General features: G+C 36.7%; 1 protein-coding gene across 10 annotated transcripts in view; it reads left to right on the forward strand.

The window, feature by feature from the left end:
* Positions 1-12,118, forward strand: part of MAP3K4 (mitogen-activated protein kinase kinase kinase 4) — a 125,426-nt gene that overhangs the window by 63,313 nt on the left and 49,995 nt on the right. The gene's annotated exons all lie outside the window — the stretch shown is intronic.

The raw sequence follows: 12,118 nt of genomic DNA on the forward strand, positions 1-12,118 counted from the left end.
TGGGATCTTGAAAATACTTATCTATAGAAACAGTGTTGTAAATAAGAGAGTCTCAGATTATCAAATGAAACTTATTTAAATCCATGTAACTGAACTAATAATACCAGCTGCAATTTTATCCTGGCTGTAAGGACTACCATGATGGGAAAAAATAAGAGGAAACCTTACCCTCCCCCATATCCATTTGTGGACCCAGATACAATCCAAGATCTTTTTTATATTTTCTCATTTATCTTCTTCTTCTCTTATTCCATTGCTGTTTAGAACATCCCAGGATCTTATTGTTTGTACTTATTTTTCCACCTTGCTGTAATACCAGTTCTTCTAGTCTGAGTATTGTTGATCTTGGGTCTTAGGGATGAATGTATCAGCCATTTCATAATGTATCATGGTCTCTCAATGACAGGGATTGTCTTGCCTCCAACTCTTGCTCCTGTTTCATTAGATGTGCTTGTATGGTGACCCTTCCCAACCCTGCTTAAAAGTTAACAAGAGTTATCTCAGCAGTCCAGTAGTTTCCAGGTGTCCTTTCCAGCAGTTACTGTAGCTAAGGATGGGTTTTGTAATACTATTTACAGTTCAATTTAGCTTAGAAATTAAGACCAAGTAAACATATATAAAAGATTTATCCTTAATATCAAAACTACTGCATACAATTTTATTTTTTAGAGCAAACTTTTCATCTTGGAATAATATCAGATTGATAGAAAATTTGCAAAGATAGTACAGAATTCTTCTATGCTCTTCATCCAGCACGCCTTAATATTGACTTCTCACTTACCCAATACATTTGTTAAAACTAATATATTAACATTGATACAAAGTGCTGTTAACTAAACTACAGACTTTTATTTGGATTTCCCACTTTTTCTAATAATTCCCTTTTCTGTTCTAGGAACCAGTCGAGGACACCACATTGCATTTAGTTGTCATGTCCATGAATCTGGATTTGTCTGATATGTTCTCATGATTAGACTGGGGTGATGGGCTTGGGAATGGATGCCACAGAGTTGAAATGCCCTAGTCGCATTACATTGTCACTGTTGATGTTAACCTTGATCACTTGGTTAAGGTGGTGTCTGCTAGGTTTCTCCAGGAGTTACCATTTTTTCCTTTCCATACTCCAATTCTTTGGAAGTAAGTCACCACACACAACCCACTCTCAAGGGGAGGGAAATTAATCTCTACCTCCTGGAAGGGGGAGTATCTAATGTATTATTTGGAATTTCTCCAGATGGAAGTTTTGCTTCTTCTCATTTATTTGATCATTTATATCAGTATGGACTCATAAATGTTTGCTGTTGTTTTTACTTTGAATTATAATCCAGTACCATTGTTACTGATTTTGTTGCTCAGGCTGTTCTTGTTTTAGCCCATTGGAGCTCTTTCAGTTGCCTTCTGTGTCGTTTGATATGCTCCCCTCTTTTGTTGTATTATTTTCCTTTTGATTTGCTTTTTGAATCATTTCTTACTTTCTGGCACCACAAGATGCTCTGGGCTTGTCTTGTATTTTCCCTCTTTCTGTCCTAGGATCAGCCGTTTCTCCAAGGAGCTCTGGTTCCTTTTACTGGATAATGGTATTTAGAAATGAAGATGTGGGCACTGGGTGTGTTCGGTGCTGTTGGGGTGTCATTGCTTTTAGGCCTTCTCAGTGATAGAATTAGAAAGTACAGGTATGTCTTCTAACCTGTGTATACACACAGATTTATAATTTCCTATCAATCTAAAATAATCATGAATTCATACTGATGTCTCTCGCTCTGATTCAGCACAAGGTTCATTCCGACTTTCCTCCCTTGCTTATCTGTAACTTCTCTTATAGTGAGAAACCTGGCTCCCATTACTACAACTAATTACATGTTTGTTCAACCCTACCATACGTGTAAAGTAGTTTCAGAATTGCTAACCGGTACCCCTGTGAGGAATAAATTTATCAACTAGGGTGTAGTGTTTCAGTCAAGTTCCTTTTGTCTTTAGCCTTTTATAGTCAAAACACTATTCTCCAAAGTAACTTAGGTCAGCACCTTTTTCCTTCACCTTCCTCAGTGAGGTGGTATCATACTTTTGTAAATTAATTAGATTCATTTATTTCATCTGCGTTGCATCCTGGGATCCTCCAAAATCCTGATTGACTTTTTAAAATGTGCATACTCTAAAGTTCACTCTGTAATATATAGTTCTATGGGTTTTGTGCAATTTAAAATGTTAAATACAAAATACTGTAATATGGTTATTTTGTGCTCCTCCTTTTTTGATTTCCTTATGAACTTTATTTTCAGAAGAAAAAGATGAATATATTGTAATGTAATGTATAAAATGTATAATTGTCTGACTTTGTTGCCTCAAATACTGGGAATATTTTTGTTTTGATTACTGTCTTAATTGCTTTCTTTAGAATTAGAAACGATCATGTAGTTATTATAAATTTAATGGCCAATGAAATACTCTTTGTGTTTGGATTCTAACAATAGTTGTGCTAATTTTTTCCTGTACACACAGGAAACACTGAAGAGGTTACCGTTTATATTCAAAGCAGACAAAGCATGTAGAAACTAGGAAATCAATAACAGCAGCTACCATTTATTGACTCTCACAGTGTTCCAGACTCAACAACCCTGTGAGGTGGTGCATTTTCCAAATGCAGAAACCAGTTTAGGTACAGTAGATAACTTTCACAAAAATCACAGAGCTATAGATTGTTAGAGGGATTCAAATTCAGGATTCTGGGGTACCAGACTTTATCCTACATGGTTTCCAAACCTGGCTGCACATCAGCATTACCTAGAGGGCTTTTAAAAATATGTGTGCCTAGCCATTCTGAGAGTAGGACAAGTCAGAATCTCCCAGTGGGGTACACGAGCACTGACATTGTTAACAAACCTCCTGCATGCCTCACGTGAAGCTAGACCAGCAACAGTGTAGTTCTGGTACTCACTGGAAACACTGATTAGGCTCCAGTGCTCTTCCGCCCCATGCCTTTAAGATCATGCTGCTTAATACAGTTGTTAGAGTTAACTTTTTACTTGTTTCAATCATTCCCTGTCTGATTTCATAAGATTACAAGAACTTTGTAATTGAATGACACACTAACAAGCACATTCTTGCTCATTTGCCTTTAGGTTTTCTGTTTTCTTAAACATACAAACATACAAAGGAAAGTAGGAAGTTGTGTACATTATTTTGGACTATAGTGAGCAAACCGACTCAAACTGATGTAATATCACAGGTAGGATAGAAGTCATCAACTTTGAGCTGAGAACTGGATCCCGTGATAACAACAGCACAATAGTAATATTGAGAAGACTAGTAGCTAGCATTAACTGAACACTCGCTACATGCCGGGGCAAGGAAGAGGGGCTAAGTAACTTGATCAGGTCACAAATCTAGAAAGTGGCAGAGCCAGGATATGAACCCAGAGCTCTGGCTGTAAAGCCATGTATGCTCTTGACAGTGTACAGTCTCCCAAAGTTACATTTTGTCCCACACAGTGTTTTAAATTTTTTTTTTGACTTAGTGTCTAACATTTTTAAATGGGAAAATCCAGATTTTGGGTTTTCCTAGAAATACTGGGAAGTCTGTCAACACTGGGTCCACATTCCCACATGACCAGCAGCATAAGGGCTCCAGTTTACCACAGTATCCATCATTTGTCTTATGGCCACCCAAGTACACCTGTTTACATGACTTACTGGGCCTGTGTAGAAATTGCAGTTTGTGATAGGATCCCAGTATAGAATCACAGAAACTGACTTTTGAAGGGTAATGTAAAGGCTATTTGTATCTAACACTTTTTTAAAAAACAGTATGCTTTTGTTTTATTTATTGGAGTATATTTTTGAAGTCCCTGTCCTCTGTCACTGCTCAGAGTAATTATCATCTGGTTTATATTTTCTAGAGTTTTTTGTGATTCTATAAATTATGTCTTTGTTATGTAACACATGTAATTTTTTACAACAAATGTGATAATGCTATACATAATCCTACTACAACTTGAAGGGTTTCCCCCGTGTTGTCTACTTTGGATCTGTCCTTGTAGATATATATATATAGCTCTTGTTGTTAAATTCCATTTAACAACTACATGATATTCCATTCTATGAATGTACCATAACTTATTTAATTATTTCACTCTTGATGGAAATGTAATTTTTTTGCTTGTGTAAACAATGTAGCCACAGACATTCTTGTACACACCCCTTTATGAACTTATTCTGTTGTTTTTGTAAGAATGCTTAATTGAAATGGAATTGTTAGGTCATGGGGTATATGCACATTCACATCTTTGATATGTATTGCCAAATTGCTCTCCAAAAAGACTATACTAATTTATACTTAAAACAGTGTAGGAGAAATTTGATTTTTCCTCATTTTTGTAACCATGATCAGCAAAAAATGTTATTTCATTGATTGATTTTTTTTTTTAAGTTAGAGCCTCACACTGTTGTCCAGGCTGGAGTACAGTGGCACAGTCTCGGCTTATGGCAGCCTCCACCTCCCAAGTTCCAGCGATTCTCATGCCTCAGCCTCCCGAGTAGCTGGGATCACAGGTGTGTGCAACCACACCTGGCTAATTTTTTGTATTTTTAGTAGAGATGGGGTTTCATTATGTTGGCCAGGCTGGTCTCGAACTCCTGGCCTCAAGTGATCTGCCTGCCTTGGTCTCCCAAAGTACTGGGATTACAGGCGTGAGCCACTGGCACCCGACCTAAATCTTTCTCTTCATTTCTAGTGACACTGAGCCTGTTTTTCATGTTTATTGGCCATTTGCATGTCTTTTCGTTTGCTTATTTATTTTGCTCATTTTCTGTTAGGCTGCCTTTCTATTATTGATCTGTTGGAACTATTTATGAATTTTATTCATTTTTCTATGATGGTTGTAAATACTTCTTTCAATTTGCCTTTTAACTTGTTTAGGATACTTAACACTGTATAGAAATTTCACATTTTTATATAGTCATGTCTGTTGTTATTTTATGACTACCTTATTTTATTTGTACTCAGAGATTATTTTAAAATTTTATAATTGTCATGGTTTTCTTTTTACACTTTGAATCAGTTTGCAAATAATGTCCATGTGTTATCATTGTTCATTATATTTCTAAAGTGTTTTAGTCTGTAGATTCCCCCTGCCTTTTTTTTTTTTTTTTTTTGCCATATATGAAGAAGCAGGGTCATTTATCCCGTAGGGTCTGAATTTTTATGATTGTATCCCAGTTGCCCCACATGTTTCTATTTTCTGTGTCTTCTCTGTGAATTGGCTGTAAAATAGAGTAGCTTGATCAAATTCAGGATTTTTTAATTGGTTGATTGTATTAACACTACTTTCCCAGGACACACACATATCTGACTATTTGTGCCATTAGTAGTAGTTGATGAACATTGCCTAGATTCCTTAATACATTAAGGGCTGAAAAGTGAGGATATTCTAATTCTCTCATTTCTTCTTCATTTATTAGCTTCTTTATTATTCATTTCATTTATTAGATATTGCTATAAGGATAAACTTTTCCTCACCTATTATATGGTTACTTAGTGGAATAGTTGACACAAATGGCAAGATGAATGTGCTTGATTCTTTACCTTTTATTTACTATTTTTTAAAATAATGATGTGGTTTATTGATGACAAATTAGTGTTATTAGTATGATTTTGAACTCATGAATGTAAACATATTTGGTATGTTTCAATCCATGGATGTCATTACTGTAATGTATTGAAGTAATTATTGTAATTAATGTTCACGTCCCATCTTTGGACAATGGGAACATATTCAATTGGCTTGACTCCTTTTTTCACAGTCCTTTGATAGCTTCCATGTTATTTAGTGTAACTGGCTATCCTAGGCTGACATTGTATATCTGTTCCAGGTTGAGAGTCAGATATGTTTTGTTTTCTTTTTCTTTTTCTTTTTCTTTTTTTTTTTTTGAGAAGGAGTGTCACTCTTTTGCCCAGGCTAGAGTGCAGTGGCGTGATCTTGGCTCACTGCAACCTGTGTCTCCCTGGCTCAAGTGGTTCTCGTGCCTCAGCCTCCTGAGTAGCTGGGATTACAGGCATGCGCCACCACGCCCAGGTAATTTTTTGTATTTTTAGTAGAGACGGGTTTACACCATGTTGGCCAGCCCGGTCTCAAACTCTGACCTCAAGTGATCTGCCGGCCTTGGCCTCCCAAAGTGCTGAGATTACAGGCACGAGCCACCGCGCCCGGCCACTGAGAATCAGATACATTTTTAAGGAACCCTAGTTCCTTTTATTGAGAAATGGTATATTCCAAGACCACCGTCTGTACCCCAGCATTGTTCATTGCAGCTGAAATTGTGGCTGGTCATTGTTTTACTCTTTAGTGGGCAGATGAAAACACATACACAAAATGCATCACATGTCCTTTCTGATAGTTCTGATTCAAATTCAGGATTTGAGAATTTTGCTTAATCTCTTCTGACTTAATCCATATATCACCACCTTTCTTTTTTTATTGAGAAGCCCAATTTTCTGTGATACCAGGTGTGACAGAATATCAGATACTGACTATATTCCAAAATAGACAATCATCTCAGTGTGATTACTGGAAAACAGTTCAAGTTTTGTTTTTGACCATCCTTAGGTTATAACCCTCTGTGGATGTAACATCAGATAACTGCATTTTAAAGACTTTTGGAACATTTCTTCTCGTGGCTCTGCCACTGACTAGATATACAGTTAGATTCTCTTCTTTTTTCTACTGTATTTCCAAAATAATAGCTTTATTGAGATTTAATTCACTTAGCATAAAATTCACCATTTAAAGTGTTCAGTGGTTCTCTGTATTTGGAGTTGTGCAACCATCACCACTGCAACCATCCTCACTGTGTAACTTTGGAACATTTTCATTGCCCCTAAAAGAAGTCCTGTACCCTTTAGCTGTCACCTCCACAATTCCTGTGCTCACTAGCCCTATCTCTAGGCAACCACTAATCTACTTTCTGTCTCTTAATATTTGTCTAGCCATATAAATGTGGTCATATGGTATGTGGTCTTTTGAGACTGGCTTCTTTCATTTGCATAATGTTTTCAAGGTTCATCCTTGCTGTGGTATGTATTGGCGCTTCATTCCTTTTTATGACTGAATAATATTCCATTGTATGGCTATACCACGTTTTGTTGATCTATTCATAGATTTCTTAAAATTTTATTTTTAGGTATTGGTTTTTAATTTGTTTTTATAAGAATTATGTAAAGTACTTGGTTTTACAAGAAAATCTAAATGTATTCTCAAAGAAGTTTAGCTTCTCTGACAGGGATAGTTAATCTTTTAAAACATTTTATGTTTTATACTTCTGTTTTTTAGTGTAAGCTTTTTGGAAGTATATAGTTTTGTTTATTTATTTACTTTTAATGTTTAAGATGAGTTTATTTCCCCCAAGATGTCTTTGTATTAATATCTTTACATAACACCCTTAATATCCCCTCTTCAATTTTTTAATCTGCTTGTTCCCAACTTTGAGCTATATTGGAATTATCCTTTTATTTCTAAAGTTTCATTTGAAGTAATTTTCTTTTACTGCCAGTGAAATGCCAAGGTATTTCATATGCCCTTTCTTTTCCCCCAGATGGTGGTGGTGTGGTATATCTGTATTATCAATCATACAGCCATGTATGACAGTACTTTCTCCCCCATAGCTGTCATTTAGTCTCAGTTCTTCAGGGTTGTGTGTGTGTAGATAGATAAAATATTTATAATAGACATGTAGATAGAAGTTTCAGATTTTGTTTAAAGGCTCATTTTTAATTATTATATCCCAGTCTCTTGAGTCATTCTGGTTGAGTGACACCTGTTCTTTAGTAGATTTCTGAGTAAGGGCTTAGGAGGACAGCATTTCCTGAGTTCTGCCATGTTTCTAACAGTTTGCAACATTTATACTTGGAAGTTTGTTTGGCTGTCCATAAAATCTTTGGTTTATATTTTCTTTCCTTGGATAAATTTGTTATTCATTCTTTTGACAGGAAGCATTGATGTTGAATGGTCTGATGACAATGTGATTTTTTGTTTCCATTTACAAGACCTTTGTTTGTTTGCTGAATACCTAAAGGATTTTTTTCTTTAAACTCTACTAGTTTTACAGTGTTGGTTTTTCCAATTTGATATTTTCAGATACATGGTGTACACTTTGAATAAATAGCTTAGTTTGTTTGTTTGTCAGTCTGTTTTTTAAATTTCTAGTGAGTTTCTTAACTTACAGTTTCACATTTTTGCTTCACTGACTCAGTTCTCTTTGGGAACTGCTCTTTATATATTTTGGATCTACTTTGCCTGTCTTCTCTGTCATTTCATTTCAGATCTTTTCTTTTTCTTAGTTTCTTTTTGAGTTATAAAGTTTTCTTTTGTTGACCTCATTTCAGTGAAGGCATTATCTGTTCTGTTTATTTGCTCTTATGTGCCTTCTAGTTTGTTTTTGATTTGGGAAGTAAAATTGATTTGATTTTTGATTAAAAAATTAAATTCTGAGTTCTATCACTGAGGTTTTTTTTCTAATTCTAATTTTTGTCATTATTTTATATTTTTTATGATTTTCTTAATTTCTTTTAGTTTATTTCAGAAATGGGTCTACAATTCTCATCTGCTTAGTGGACATATCTTTCTGGCAAGCGCTCACTGTCTGGAGGGTTATTCTCCTTTTTCTCTCTCTGCTTATGGTAACCTTGTGCTAGATTCTACTACAGTTCTTTTCTGTTGCTTGTTTTTAAACATGATACTTGTTTCCATGAACTTAAAGGAGAGAGGGAGTTAGGAAAGTGTTTGGGATTGGGGCTCTGAGTACCTTCTTCTCAAGTTTCAAACCATCTTCTCTGTTATTGTTTGAGGTCTGTGGACTGTTCTTCTTCCCATGTTCTTGATCTCCTCTTCCCTTTCCTCCTGTTGTCCTTTACTGGGGAGTTGGATTTCACTTTTTTTCCTCGATGTGGAGCCGAGAATTCCTGGAAGGGAATTTTGGGTACTAGTTTTAAGATATTATGGGGCCTAAACCACTCCAGCCCTTTCAGACCTTACTGCCAACCCCTTGCCTTCACTCATGAATAGTGCCAAAATCATTCCTAATTTCACAGAAGTTCTCTGTAGACTCTGTGAGCTTTTCATAGAGCACTCATCATGACTTGGGAATTGCCTCTTTACGCCCTTCAGACACCGTGTTAATTTCCTCTGCTTCCCTCCGCTAATGCTGATACCACATGGCTCTTGGAACTGTTCATGGTTTTCCCACCACCTCTTCTCTTTGGGGAGTCATGACCACCCCTTTTCATCTAGTTTTGTTGGAGGTTTGTCTCACAGAGTTTTGGTTTTGCTGTCCTCATTGCTCCATTTTTATGAGAGGGCGTTGAAGGGAAATTGAAACCCTGTTGCCACCACTTTTTCCCAGAATTCTTTTTTTCAGTGTGACCTGTACTAAATTGCCAGTATTTGATCATTTTCAATGAACGAAAGTGGGAATTTTTATATAGTTTAACCTAATGCAGAGCTCTATCTTTAGATTTTACTACATTGGAATTTCTTTTTCCAAATATATTGTTCAACATGTATTTTTGTGTTTAATACATACTTTGATTTCCCATAATAACCAGTAAGAATTTCTAAAACAGCTGCATAATTTTAGAAATGAATACTTGTGATACTGTGAGATATAGTATGAGGTAAGCATGTCATTATTTTTCTGTTAATTGCTTATAACATACATTAGATAACCCATTATTTTCCAACTTCTTAAACTGCTGCCTACTTTTTTTTTACATTAAATTATAGATAATTGGGTATGTTTCTGTGTTCTGATCTGTTTATTACTGTGCAGGCTTATTCTATTTTAAATAGAGTAGGCTTATTAGTAAGGTTTGGTATCTTGTAGGACAGTGTTGCCCATTGTTTCTTTTCAGAAGTTTCTGTGCTGTTTTTATTTTTGCACCTTACTTTCTTCCGCATGGGCTTTATTATGGATTTGTCAAATCCACACAACATGACATCAGAATTATTATTGTAATTACATTGCATGGTCTTAATATAGAATCTCTAAGATGGAGAGCACCCTTTCAATGATTAGAAGAGACACAAGATGGAAATAAAGATTTTATTACTTGCAGGTTCTGGAGGGTACACGGCACGCCTACAGGCCGCTCATGCAGAGGTCAGGAAGTGCAGACAGGGAGAGAGGGAGGGACCCATGGGCCAATGCCTTCGTGGAGTCCAAGGTATTGTCCAAACAGATTTCCCTCAGGGAGGTTTAATTGGTGGATTTAAAGCAAGCAGGCACAAGTTCCAGGAGGTCACGCTGTTACAGAGGTAGTCACAGTGCTGTGTCTGCACTGTCCATGAGAGGTATGAGGGTCAGGGCCAGTGAACCAGTCTGTGTGTAGCTGTCCATAGGGAGGTGGTCACTAGGAGGAAGTTGTATAAGGCAGGTATCTGGATCAGCCACATTGAGGAACTGGGAGGCAGTGTAGAACTGCACCCTGTGTCAAGGGTGACAGAGCCCTGCTTCTGCTATGAGAAGGTTCCACTTAGATTCAAAGTGCATACCAAGGCAACATAAAATTATAAGAATTTACTATGCATTTTATCCATGTCCTTATATTATTGAATCTTCCTAGTTTGGCTAGGCTTGATCTGGGGTTTTACACTGTGTTTGATCCTGTGCTCTTCACTGGAATAAGATGATAACAGATATATGTTCCTGCACTGCACTGTCCCTTTCTCTGCTCACTGGTTTTATTGTAATAATTTGGAATGCAAGATCCAGGCCTTTTCTTTATAGTGTACTTAAAATTGTGTTTTTAATATTTCATTCTAGAACTCGAATTGTAGTCAGTAACCAAATTATCATATAGTTGTATCTGCCTATACAGATTGAAAATCCCTTATCCGATATGCTTGGGACCAGAAGTGTTTTAGACTTCAGCTTTCTTCGGATTTTAGAATATTTGTGGGCTGGGCGCGGTGGCTTACGCCTGTAATCCCAGCACTTTGGGAGGCCAAGGCGGGCGGATCACGAGATCAGGAGATCAAGACCATCCTGGCTACACAGTGAAACCCCGTCTCTACTAAAAATACAAAAAATTAGTCTGGCGTGGTGGTGGGCGCCTGTAGTCCCAGCTACTCGGGAGGCTGAGGCAGGAGAATGGCATGAACCCGGGAGGCGGAGCTTGCAGTGAGCCGAGATCGCGCCACTGCACTCCAGCCTGGGCAAAAGAGCAAGACTCCATCTCAAAAAAAAAAAAAAAAAAAAGAATATTTGCAGAATGGATACCAGTTGAGCATCCCAAATCCAACATGTCAGTGCTCAAAAAGTTTTGGATTTTGGAGCATTTCAGATTTTGGGTTTTTGGATTAGGGATGTGCAACCTATATAAGTTTTGTTAAATTTATGGCTTTTCTCTTTGTTTGCTATTTTTCTTTCCCTATCTTGTGATTTTTTTATTCCAGTCTAGTTGTCATTTAACTAGACTCTACCATAACCATACTTTGAATAGTTTTTTAGAGAAGGTAAGTAAATTGTACTTTGAGATCATCCCTATTCAGAGGCTGCTGCTGCTTTACATCTTAGTGGTGTTTTGACTATGCCAAATGCTTTTCTCCCCTTTTCCTTTTGTTCTTTATGGAACTCTGATCTTACGTTAGAGCCGCTAGATCTGACTTCCATGTCTCTTGTTTTTACTCAAAGTTTCCATTTCATCTTTTCTTTTTTTTTTTGCTCTGAGTTATAGTAATAATTTCTGCAGTTAATTCTAGATTATTAAATCAGTTTTAGCAGTGTTCATTCTATTTTCACTGTCTTCTTGAGTTTATTTCAGAAGTCTTAATTTATTATTTTCCAGAGGACTTTAATGAGATCTCATATTAAGTATTTTTATTGTTCTCTCCTGTTTTCTACATTAAATCGGTATTAATTGAGCCCAGCTGTTCTGATTCTTCCCTTTAGTCTCCTCTTAAGGAAATTGCTGTTTCCTCTGAAGTGCTGAATTTTTGAAACATCTGCTCCTCTCTGTCTGGACATGTATTGACATACCAAGCTCCTCCAGCAGGAAGGGGTTTCCTCTGTGACTGTGGAGGTCTGGCTGTTGGCTCTCCCAGGCAATGTGGTCTTGCACTTTTTTGAGA

The sequence above is a fragment of the Pan troglodytes genome, chromosome 5 (assembly GCF_028858775.2).
Source record: "Pan troglodytes isolate AG18354 chromosome 5, NHGRI_mPanTro3-v2.0_pri, whole genome shotgun sequence".
NCBI lineage: Eukaryota > Metazoa > Chordata > Mammalia > Primates > Hominidae > Pan > Pan troglodytes.